This window comes from Cryptomeria japonica, chromosome 4 (genome assembly GCF_030272615.1).
Source record: "Cryptomeria japonica chromosome 4, Sugi_1.0, whole genome shotgun sequence".
Classification (NCBI taxonomy): Eukaryota; Viridiplantae; Streptophyta; class Pinopsida; order Cupressales; family Cupressaceae; genus Cryptomeria; species Cryptomeria japonica.
In genome coordinates this window covers 550,095,825-550,109,369 of record NC_081408.1, presented here as the reverse complement: position 1 = coordinate 550,109,369, position 13,545 = coordinate 550,095,825, and positions in this window count along the sequence as shown.

Below are 13,545 nucleotides of genomic sequence, written 5' to 3'. Positions count from 1 at the left end.
GGGATGGAGAACTCTAAACCGGTAAGCACATCTATGACTACAAATGACAAATTATCTTAGAGGGATGAATCTACACATATTAATCCAACTAGATACAAATCTATGATAGGAGATTTACTGTATTTGACACAAACCAGGCCTGATATTATGAATGCAGTATGTATTGTTTCTAGATTTCAAAGTAATCCTAGGGAAAATCATGAATCAACAGTAAAAAAGATTTTCCGGTACTTACAAGGCACTGCAAATCTTGGATTATGGTATCCTGGAGATGAAAATTTTGATCTATGTGCATACACAGATGCAAATTGGGTAGGACATGTGGATGATAGAAAAAGCACCACTAGAGGAGCATTCTTTCTTGGAAAGAGATTAGTTTCTTGGTTGAGTAAGAAATAGAGTTGTACATCTTTATCAATAGCAGAATCAGAATATGTTGCAGCAGCAACTAATTGTACACAGGTACTATGGCTTAAGCAAATGTTGAAAGACATAAAGGTAAAATGCAAGGAACTTATTACTATATATTGTGATAACACTGCAGCAATTGATATATCTAAGAATCTGGTATTACACTCTAAAACTAAACATGTTTCTATCAAACTGAATTTTCTAAGGGAAAAAGTTGAAGAAAAGGAGATAAAATTGGTTTATGTGAATACTAAAGAACAACTTGCAGATATTTTCACAAAAAATTTTCCTAAGGAGACTTTTGAATATCTCAGAGATTAGCTTGGAGTCATACCACCACCGGTAGAAACTTAGACAGTTGATGATTGTCATCAACCGGCAAAATTGAAAGACAAATCTTTTACTCTGGTCTTTGATGAGGAAGCTACTTCTTAGGGGGAGTAGTTGGTATATTGAATTGATTGGTATTTTGTATATGAACTTTGGCATTTGATGTCAAAGGGGGAGAGATATCTATGGAAAAACACATTATCTTTGAGGAAAGATTGATAGAAAGATTGGTATTGAAAATAAATCTTTGGATAAACACATGTTGCTCCCAGGGGGAGAGATTGTTGTTTAGGAGAGATTGTTTGTTTTTGGTATTTGGCATTTATATTTTGGCACTTTGATGGTTTTTCCATCTTGTGTTGCCATCAATGCCAAAGGGGGAGATTGTTGGTATTTTGGTATGGTTTTGTCATTGATGTCAACACCTACTAGAACACTAGCACTTTGGAGATCCAGCAACATTTACTGGCAAGCAAGTAACTGTTGCATAGTTACTGGTATATGGTTCACCGATAGGATATAATGTTCACCGACACTTGGAATGATATGGAAGACACTTGGTAATGTCAAAGACATTGTGTGGACACTTTGTTTTGAAGAATTAATCATTGGTATATTCATATTTGCATATTTGCTTTTACCGGCAAATAGGTCCAGGGTTACCTAGGGTTACACCGGCAGGTTTATCTTTTCCAGATCAGCATGGCACATTATGGAGATGATTTATTATTATTGTAAATGCATTAAGCCGACATGTTCAATCAGTTATTGCATTAGATATTATATTGTTTTTAAAATGTTTTTTGTAATATCTTGTAGAGCTGACCTACTAAAATTGGTCTTAGGCTATGGTATAAATGTAAGATCTTATTTGTAAGATTGAATGTGGAATGCGAAAAAGGTTTGTGAGAAGGTATATGCGAGATTAAGCAGAGGTATACATGAAGACATCATTTGAAGGTGAAGCTAGGTTTTTGTAGAAGCATATCAGCATTACATCGGTACTGAATCCAACATATGAAGATGTTATTTTGTGCAGTACATTCTTATTGGATTTAACCATCCAATTGTAGTCAGTGTGACTCCCATTTGTGATTGAGCAATGAGCTCTAGGTTGTTGGCCTTTCTGCATGTGTAGACCCCATTTATGTACACTTACTATCTGCAGTAGTATCATCTGATTGTGGGTAAGGTTTCCCACCATGGTTTTTCCCCTTACAGGGTTTCCACATACAAATATTGGTGTTATGTGTTGTGGATGACTTTATGTTTATGTTTCATGCATTAATCTTTACCGGTATAGCAATTTACTATTAACACTATCTACCGACATACTTAACTAGTTTACCGGTATTAAGCATTAAGTTGGTTAAATGGTTTTTGGTTTGAATTTATTAGACAACTGATTCACCCCCCCCTCTCAATTGTCTCCGGGACCTAACAGGATTGAGTTACCTTGTAACCTATTATCATTCTTGAAAATTTTATATCAGTGTTGGTGATTGTGTTGATCCTCATTGATCTACTATCAGGAGTTGCACCGGTGAGTTTCTCAACCTTCGTGTTGGAAATTTTCTTGCTAGATTCTTGTCTGACTTTGGGTAAGCCAGTGATTGCTTGAATAGCCTCATTCGTGACCATGTAAGGCCTATCTAGCAAAATAAATTCATTGTGAACCTTGCTCAGAATGTATCTGATAACACTAATACATTTGGCCTAAAATTCTGATGGAGGTTTCCGATGGAGAAGGTATATTGTGATCAAATTTGATTTTTTTTTGGGAAAATTCCCAATTTCGTCAGAATTCCTAGGATAATGCAACATTTGGTTTCAACAGAGAAGGAATTGACCATGACATTTGGTTTATTTAGAAAAAGTTCCTGCGTTTGTCAAAATTCCGACGATCGCGTGCATTACTTAAAAAAAAAAAAGACCAAGTCATTTCATAAATCTCACGTCTTCGTCCCATCGACCTCTGCCATTACTTTGTCCCACCTCTGCAGGGAACCATCCATGGAATGAAGTGGTGCTGCAGGAGTAGCTATACAAGGATACCAGGTGATGAGAAACTTTCCAGCTTCATGGTACGAATTTTGTTATGTTTTTGTGTTTGCCATCTGTTTAGGGGCATTTTCAAGTCTAGTCATTATTTAATTTAATAAGGGCATGTTTTAGGCCCATTTGTAAGCCATTTGGCATTTTGTTAGGGGTGTATGGGTTTAGGATTTAAATAACAAGGCTTTCTATAGTTCCCGACTCGCAGTGGGATCATACACTTCTTATTTCCACCCCGGCTCCCCCAATCCATTGCTTTCCCACCTACCTGGCCCAGATCGTAGCCCCATCCCCTCCCTTGTGTTTTCTACTCATTGTTGGCCGCAACCCTTCCCACCTCCCTTGCTTTCCCCCCCATCTCTAATCAGTGGGCACGGAGGGGAGTTGATGTCGCTAATTAAGCCATTGATCCAGCACTAGCACCATTTCCCGTTCGGAACCACCTAACAAGTAGCAGATTCATCTCCATACCCGACCAAGAGATTAAATCCTTGTTTATAAGTATATAATGTTTAAACCTTCCCAAATTTATTCTTGTCAATGGAGTAGGAGTAGGAAATCTCTTACCTCCATGGTTGACTATTCGCATACCTCTCATACAGCTACAGCTGTGCCATCAACATCGTATTCCCTCCAAATTGATTGGGTACGTGGGTTGGAGGAATTGAATAGTTGATTAAATATGCCTCCTACTCGCGTGTCTACCATGTGAAGTGGCCTAAACATGGTGGAGTGAGGGCAAGAAGAATGTACATTATCATTCTCATGGTCATTTGCAGGAATGGGTCATGGGTAGAAGAAGCATGTACGTGGTAGGGAAGCATCTCTATGTGCTTGCCATGAGAGTGCATATGAAAGGGAGTTGTGTGGGAATGAGTTTGGGATTGGAGATTGAAGTTTGATAGATTGCAGAGTTGTTGTGTCAGTCTGAATTTTCTTCTCAACAACACCATGTCATCCTAGTAGGTTCCCCTATTCATTTTACCTCACATCTCATTGTGTGTTTCAATCCTCTTGAAGCCTCTCCATCAAGTGGTTTCTCCCATGCCAATTCTAGCAAAAGAATCTGGATCGATTATGCGCTCAAGAAACCGTTGAACAATCCTACAATCATGTATTAATTAAACATTGCATTTTAAATAATGAACAATATAGTTATCCTGAAACATATTAACACTACATTCCATATTTAAAATATATCCTAATTAAGGAGAGGGTTGACCTAAACTTGTAGGATCGAGTGCCATTATGCAAAATACATCGTAATTATGGATGCTGGTATATATGGTTGTGACAGAAAATCCCTACTACAGAACCGTGAGAGCAATGTGTAGTGATCGAGTGCTATTTTTTGTCGGTGTTTTGGAAGAGAGCATAAGTGTACCATTAGGAAGGTGGTATAAAATGGAATTTGAGAGGTATAAGGTTATGAGATGTGGGTTAGGATAAGATAGGGAGGTAAGTGATGAAGGATGTAATGGTGAAAGAGTAAGTTAGGATATGTTAGGGGTTTGGAAGGTAGGAAAGTGAATGGGGGGAGATAAATTAAGGATGTGAAGGATGGAATAGAGTTAGGTAGGTGAAGTAAAAGTAAGTGTGTATGAGGTTAAGGTTTAGGATAGGATGTAGGAAAGTGGAGGAGGTTAAGATAGGGGATATGAAAGGTAGATGGAAGGTAATAATGATAGGAAGTGAGGTAAAGGTTATGAGGTGTGGGCTAGAAAATAGGGTGTAGGAAATGGAAGGAGGTCATATCACTTTGAGATTTTTCACCAAGATGAGTAGCCCGAGTATGGACCTCAAATATTACAAGCCATGAGGATCCACTTGTAGTAGAGGAGCATATACTTGCATCTTGGGAGCTTATTAGGAGTTCACCTTGAATTTAGGAAATACACATAAAGGAGATAGAATATTGATCAATACACATTACCTAGCCTCATAATGCATAAATACAAGAGGTATAGACTATAGAAAGCACATATCATGAGCCAAAGGATCATATTCGAGAGTTGCTTCATCTCCAATCCTCTACATTTTTTAGATCCACAAAATGGGGTTGACGATAAGTCTTGGTTACTTAGCTTCGACTTATGCTTTGGGTTTCATTTATATGTGAGCAACTTAAAGGCATAATTTTCAATGCAATTTTTGAGAGGACTTGATTCCACCTTGTGGTACTAGGAGGATAAAATGCACCAACTCACATTGGAAACCCTCTCCAGATACCATTTTGGAGTGCTTCAAAGTGTGTTCTATTTCAAAATATTTTTGACAGAGATGCATAGATGAGTTTCACAATTTACATAATAAGGTTTCATAGTGGCTCAACATGAGAGTTAGTTTTTGGAGTTCTTGTAGTTTGTAGATTACATTCAAGACAAGTTACTTGTCAATTAATTCATTAGGGGTGGAAAGCCCAAAATTTCAGTTTTCCTACACATGGCCAATCCAAATGACTTTAGGGTTGCTATGGCAAAGTCTCTTATGGAAAAGGAGGTACATGGGAGGACACAAGAGGCATGAGAGAAGTTTGTAACCAGCTATGGCAAAGTCTCTCATTTTAGGTATGAGAGACTATAGGGCTATCAATCTAGGCCTTCTATGACTCAACAACCTTTTAGGGGAGAATCTAGTGTTTTTAGTAATTAGGACCTTCTAATTATAGTGGGGCCTAGCCAACATAGGGTTATATGAGAGGCACATGTTATGTATATGTTAGTATCAGACAAAGAGTGCCCACAAGGTTTTAGAGTAGGTGGACACCATCCTAGGATGTCAAAGTAGATAGTTGATATGTGGGTCTTTACCCTCCCAACCACTCAACATAGACCACCATGGGTCTTTACCCTCCCAAACACACAAAGGTCAAAGGAAGATTCACTACTACAACACTCACTTTTTGTGATAGTCACTCCTTTCATGGCCATTCTTCTTCACACAACACTCTCTAACATTAATTATGATGATAGTGTACCTCCTTAAACCTTCCACCAACACCTAACTCAATACCAAACTCTTTTCCAATCTCGCTAATGGACTAATTAACTCAACTCACTGTGAAATTGTGATGGTCAATGCAAGATTTAGGACAGTAGTAATTAGGATCTTCTAATTATTGTGGGGCCTAGCCAACATAGGGTTATATGAGATAGGGGTAAGTTCAATAGTGATTTCTCCTTCAATTCTTGATGAATGCTTCATTGCCTATTCACTTGGAATTGAATTTATTTTATAATTAAGAGATCACTTGAATTATAGGTAAACCCCTTCAAATGACAGGGTAGGCTTCCTTTTATACCTAATATGTGAGGCCTCAACTCGACTCAGTCTGACATTAAGTGGATTTTATATTTAGACTATTATGGATACTTTATTTTGATGCATTTTGAGACTTAGAACTTATATGATTTTAGGATTTGGATAACATTGCTATGTTTTGATGATTTACTTATATGCTTTATGAGATAGAACACTACATGATTGTTAGATAGGATGATATTGCAATGATAGATGTCATAATTATATTTGCAGGACTTTACTATAATATTAGAACTATGATGTATGGTTAAGTTTATGTGAATTGGGATGAAATTGCTGATGTGAAATTGCTTGATAAAAGATGTATTTAATCTGTGCAGATGAAAATTGTATGCAAGTGATGATATGTATTGTTATTCCTTTGAATTATATTATATGTGGATATTTGAAAGTACTAATGTGTAAATTGAGATGCGCAGGAAATTTACCATGTGACCATAGAAAATTATGGAGAACCAAACCTAGACTTATGTATGTTCGTAAGCCAGGGGTTGTCTATTTGGAGAGACAACACCCCATTTGTGTTGTATTTTATTCGTAACAGTATATGCTGCATGAGTGTTAAGTGTTATTTAAATTTAATGTGTAAAAACCCACAAGAGATGATTTCATGTTTTATTTTGTAAAAGTGTTTTATTTGTGTCACTTGACACGTGTGGATTTAAATTTAAATGTTTTATTTTTGTCTCTTGGTGGGAAAGTGTTTAACAGTAGTTTTTTTTTCTTAAATAATATATCGTGTTGTCATAAATACCTTGGGAAAGAAATCTTTGGAGTGGTCAACATATGTTTGACCCGAAAATAAACTTCAGAGGGGTTTAAAATGGGTTAAATGAACACCTAGGGGTAGTTTAATAGGGTTTCCTAAAGCCCATAAGGTATACCTAGGGGTTAGGGGTAATTTTAGGCAAGTTTCTACTTTTAAGTGACCTTTTTGACACTTTAAAAATTGGCTTTTTTGAGTTGTGCGAAAATTGAAAATTAGAAGTTTAAATCTAATTGAGATTTTTCCTATTTGAATGAGAGTCTTTTTGCATTCTGCTTTACTTTCCTTTTTGGTTTTTAGAAACTTGTGAGAACTCAGAGAATGAGCTTCTTAAGCAAGAATTGGAAAATTTGAGGGTAATCACCCACTCCCCATTTTTGGAGACAAGAGAATTTTTGAAAAGAAAAGAATAGTTTGGAATAGAAAATTGGACTAAGGGTAGAAGAAGAAGATCCGTGGATTGGGCAGCTCTTCCTCAAATATTATACTACCATTGGCCAGATTAAGGTTGGTTTGATTATTCTTTAAAATGTCTATTTTCTTGTATGTGTTTGAGAGTATGATTGGTGTAAGAAATCTGTGTTCTTGAATGTCTTGTTTTTAGAATTTCATTTGGAATTTTTGCATTATGTTTTGTTGTGTTTTGGGAGTTTTCTCAAGACCTCTTACTCTTGGGAGAGAGGAGGATCTTGTGGGTGGTAGCAGTGACAACCCTCAAGTGAAAGACTCTCGTTTGAGAGCGATCAGAAGGGATCTTTGTGTGACCCTTGCTGCATGGCCTGTTTGTGTAATGGGGGTCATAAGAAGGGATATAAGGCTAGAATGCCTTTGGGGGGCATAAGGAATAAGGGGTTGAGATTTTTGATGTATTTATTGTGCCATGAGGTGGCTACTTATTTTTCGATACTTGCAGTTCTCCTTAGGGTATTGGTCCACTACCACCCTTAAAAAGGTCATCACCAAAGTGTGGTGCTGTGAAGCCAAGTTGGGAGTGTGTCTGAAAATCTGTGTGTGTATGTATGCCTTTCATATGTTTGCATGTTTGTTACCCATCTAGGGCTTGGTTCTCCAAGCTTGGGGGTGGCTACCAGTTAGCCTAGGCTGGGAGGTGAGCACTCCATGGTCATATTGTGATTTATTATGCAGGGATGTCAGGAGAAAAGGATAGGAACAGTGAAAAGTTGCAGAAGATTATTGTTGATGAAACTTAAATTCATTTGTAGTTATTAGTTTAAATTTGATAGGAGAAATATACCTTCATTCGTTGTATGAGAGGCAAGTTGTAATTTTGAAATTAGACATGAGATTTAATTTTGTAGTTAAATAAAGAAACATCTTGTAATTTTGCAAAATATCGATAGAGTTGTAAAAAGCTAGATATGCTTCTATTTTCTATTTTTTTTTAAAAGGGGGTTGCTTTGATTTGCGTGCAATAGTTTTTTTTTTTGTAATATGGAAAAATCAGTTTTTACTTAATTTTACCTTCATTCTACTTGAAGAAAAATATGAGTAGTATGTATTGTTAACATTTTAATGAATGTATGCATGTTGTTTTAAAGGTGTATATTGCCGTTTATTTTTCCTATTGTAAGATCTAAGTTTTATGAACCCTAGTAAATATTAGTTGCAAGAAGTAAAATTTCACAATTAATTTTAGGAATAAAATCTAAAGCATTCCTCTCTTCTAATCCCTTAACTTGAGTTTATTAAACTTTAGATTGTTAAGTTGCTATAAAATTTATTGATATCTACGATTATTTTATTGTAGGAAATAAATCTATAGCTATTTACTTTGTTGTTTTCTTTTTATATTTATTTACCTTAGACTCCAGCAATATCATATTTATGCCTTTGATAATATACAGTAAAAAAAAAAAAAAGACATTATACATTTTTATCATAGAAAATATAAATAAACTTCTATCAATGTTTATAAATATACATAATAACAATTATATATATATATATATATAAATATATATATATATATTTAAAAAATAAATTTAAACAAAAAAAAAATTTAATTTATAAAAATTTAAATAGCGGAGGGTTCGGCTGGGGACCGAGCTCACTGTGCATGGCATAGTGGCCGGCGGCTGAGTCCACTGTGTATTGCATAGTGGCCGGCGGGCCAAGCTCACTGTGCATTGCATAGTGGCCGGCGGTCGTGCACACTGTGTAATACACAGTGGCCGGCAACCGAGCCCACTATGCCCTGCACAGTGGAGTCTTCAGCTGCGCCGACTTCTGCCTCCCACCTCCTCTTGCGTTCGCTCAACCCGTCCGCTGCCATGGCCGCCTTGTGTGGTAATGGGGTAAAATAAAAAATAAAATAAAACTAGAAGGGGAAGAAACCCTAGCTCGGTTAGAGCTAGGGTAGAGGGGAAAATTAAACAAGTTTATGGGGTTTTTTAAAAAAAAGGTGCCAAAGAAGTAAATATATATTATGAATTAAATTAAGATTTTCATGAAAGTTATTTTTAAAAGGAGTTGTTTTTTTTTAAATTTCCAATTAATTATATTTAGATTAACTATTTGTGAAGCCTTAATTGGATAGAAGGGGAAAATTAATTCCTTGTAAACTAAATTTGACTTTGGAAAGATAATTATCCTCATCGGATAAGGTCTTTAAGAAGTTAATTTGACACTTTAATCCATTAAATTAATTAATGATTTAAAATGAAATTTAGACAATATGGCTTTATTGGAGATCAATTTTTATCTACGTCTACCATTTAAATGAGTTTAATAAATTAAACTAATGACTATATTTGATGAGAAAAAAAAATTAAAACATTTAGTTTTCCGCAAATGAATTTTAATTAAGTTTTGATACTTAGTTAGTATCAGAGTTAGTTCAATCTTTGTTATGGCTAACATGTTAACACATGTAATGATAGCGAACTTTGTTAATTAACTAGTCATTTAAAAAAAAAAAAAATCATTCCATTTTTGCCCTAATTTTTGGGCATGACATTTTGGTATCAGAGCCAAGTTTCCACACTAGGAGCCTTACTCCACTTACGTTTCGCCTTAGATTATTTAAATTATTTTTGTTAAATTGATTTTATCAGACTTTTAAATTTAATTGAATTAATATTATTCTAAAAGAAATTAATTAATTACTTTGCCTTATTTTCCTCTTAGGATGCCTCTGACGACGCGACAAGCTCACAAGCGCGGATGGGGTCCTAGACGTGTGCGCATAGCACGCGAAGAGGTAGTGAGGGAGGCATCGGTTCCAGAGGAGAACCTAGGGGCACCTCCCGAATAGCCAAATGAACCTAACCGAGACCTCTTAGCAGCAATCCTGAATCTTATTGGCATAGTTCAGGAAAGGATCCCAGTAGAGAACCCTCAGGTTAGAAGTCATGACTCTGGGAGTCATAGATCTGTTGATAGAGAACGAAGCAGGAGCCCAGCTCCTATTCCTGTAGAGAGTTAGGGTGGTAATGAGCTAGAGTCAGTGCATATGCCAGGACCACCTCCAGCGGTGGAACCAATTTATTTTGAGAGAGCTCATCGAGATCCAAGGGATCTCATCAGGGAGGTCATGCACCTCCAACCACCATCCTTCGGAGGTTCTATAGATGAAGTAGAGGCCGAGGCATGGCTTTTGAGTCTTGAGAGGTGCTTTGTGTTGCATTCTTATGAGAGCAACTTGAAAGCACGTGTTGCAGTTCATCTACTGAGAGGGACAGCCTCCACTTGGTGGAGATAGGAAGAGTACAAATGCGGATTAGTTCCTGATACTCTCACTTGGGAGATTTTCACAGAGAGGTTTCGTGAAAGGTACCTATCAGAACACTTCAGGCAGTGTCGTATAGATGAATTTCATGATCTCCAACAAAAAGGCTTGTCAGTAACCTAGTATTAGAGTAAATTTTTTGAGCTGTTGCCTTATGTAGATTATCTAAAGGATGAGAAACTTCTTGTAAACTGCTTCATCAGGGGATTAAATGCTAGTATAGCCGGGCCAGTTAGGATGTCCGCTCCAGAGAGCCTTCGGGTTGCTGTGGAGAAGGCACTGATTGCTGAGGAAATTCAGGTCAGACCACAAGACAATAGGGATCGGTTTCAGAACCGAAATCCCGCACCTCAGACTTATGGATTCCAGAAACCACATTAGAAAGGAAACAACTAAAATTCTTAGGGGTTCTCCAAACCCCCTCCTCCACAACAGACACCATAGAACTAGAGGCAGAAGCCTCCATAGTATCAGCAGGGCTCCAAGCCCAAATAGTGGCAGACTCAGGGATAGAGACGTGATCAGAGAGCACAGGGGCAGTATACACAGCCGGCGGGGACTCAGCAGTCCTCCAGGGGTGGGTACAATGGATCTAGTAGGATAGGAGGTTAGGCATTCTCTAGGCTCAGGGGTCCCAGTTCCAGGCATGGGGTGCTTTCTTTACGTGTGGAGCCATGGGGCATATGGTGAGGGATTGCCCTCAGGGACAGGTGGCAAGGAGTCAGTGGATGGCCACTTTAGAGCCGATAGTTGGTGATATGGGCAGGTCCCATAGAATATTCACAGCAGTTGACAACTGCCAGGCTGAGCATCAAGCCACGGTTATTGAATCTACAGGTATAATCAAAGGTAACAATGTATCTATTTTGTTTGATTCAGGAGCTACTGACTCCTTTATATCTCCATTGGTTGTGAAGCATTGCGGGCTAGTGGCAACTAGACAGGGTGTCAGTTGGGAAGTGGAATTAGCTTTAGGAGCTAGAGTGTCAGTGGAATCAGAGGTTAGGGCATGTCAGCTGCAGATTGGCAGGACCACCACTTTAGTAGACCTTAGAGTGACTCCACTTGGATCTTACGGAATCATACTTGGCATGGATTGGCTTTATGCCCATAGAGCCAAGATGGATTGCCGCCTGAAAAAGATCGAGTGTGAGGATGATCATGGTTCACCCATAGTTATCACTAGGATTCAGAGGCCCGTGTCTCTTCACATGATCTCCACAATGCAGCTTAAGCGGAGCATGCGGAAGGGATGTCAGCTTTTTGCTATCACTATCAGTGACAGAGGAGAAGAGGAAGAAAAAGAAACATTGCTCGATGACCATCCTATCCTTAAGGGATATTCAGATGTATTTCCTTCAGAGTTACCAGGAATGCCTCCCCGTAGAGAGATTGATTTTCATATAGACCTAGTACCAGGAGCCGAGCTAGTTTCTAGAGCACCTTATAGGATGACCACAAATGAGCTAAATGAAATCAAAATACAGCTTGAGGAACTCCTTGAGAAGGGTCATATTCATCCTAGCGTATCCCCTTGGGGTGCACCAGTCATCTTCATTAAGAAGAAGGATAGATATCTCCGATTATGTATGGATTATCGGTAGCTAAATAAAGTAACCATCAAGAACCGTTATCCTTTGCCCAGGATTGATGATTTATTCGACCAGCTTCAGGGAGCCAAAGTCTTTTCCAAAATAGATCTGAAGTCAGGATACCATCAGTTGAGAATAGTGGAAAGTGATATCCACAAGATTGCATTCTGCACTAGATATGGTCACTATGAGTTTACCGTAGTCCCATTCGGACTTACGAATGCCCCAGCAGTCTTTATGAGCCTCATGAATGAGGTGTTCTGTACCTTTCTGGACCATTTTGTTATTGTGATTCTCGATGATATATTGATATATTCTCAGAATGAGAAGGAGGATGAGGAGCACCTGAAACAGGTATTGCAGTGTTTGCGGGATAATTAGTTGTTTGGCAGCCTATCGAAGTGTGCTTTCTTTCGGTCTGAGGTAAAGTACCTTGGGCACGTTATTTCTAATGATGGGATCTTAGTTGACCCATCAAAGATTAGGGCTATTATGGATTGGCCAGCACCAACCAGTGTGATAGAGGTCAGGAGTTTCATGGGCTTAGTAGGGTATTACCGACGTTTTGTCGAGGGATTCTCCAGAGTCGCACACCCTATTACTTCTCTTTAGCATAAAGGGAAGAAATTTGAGTGGACAGAGAAGTGCGAGAAAGCCTTTCAGGAACTCAAGAAGGCACTTACTAGCTCTCCTATCCTATTTGTACTAGATCCTACAGCTGACTTCATGGTTTGTATAGATGCTTCTCTAGAGGGTTTAGGGATAGTTCTTATGCAGGATGGTAGGGCCATAGCTTTCGAGTCTAGGAAACTTAAGACTCATGAACTTAATTATCCCACTCACGACCTTGAGCTCACAGTAGTAGTGCATGTACTTGTGAGGTGGAGACACTTCCTTCTAGGTCATCACTTCGAGTTGCATTCAGATCATCAGAGTCTTCAGTACATCTTCACTCAGCCGAACCTTAATGCACGTCAGAGGAGATGGATGGAGTTCTTGTGCGAATATGATTTTGACGTTCACTACATCAAAGGAAAGGAAAATGTAGTTGCAGATGCCTTGAGTAGGAGACGTCACGAGGTTTACACCATATCTATGGGCACGGATTTGAGAGACCGTATACTACAACACTTGCCAGAGGATGGATGGTATGCGGAGGTTGGTTAGGTAATACAATCTTAGGTTACTCTAGAAGGGAAATATGTGGATTATTCTTTGGAGTCCGATGGACTGTTACGCCACAGAGGGCACATTTATGTACCTTCCTCTAGAGGATTGCGAGAGTTCATTATCACGGAGGCTCATAGAGCTCCTTATGCAGC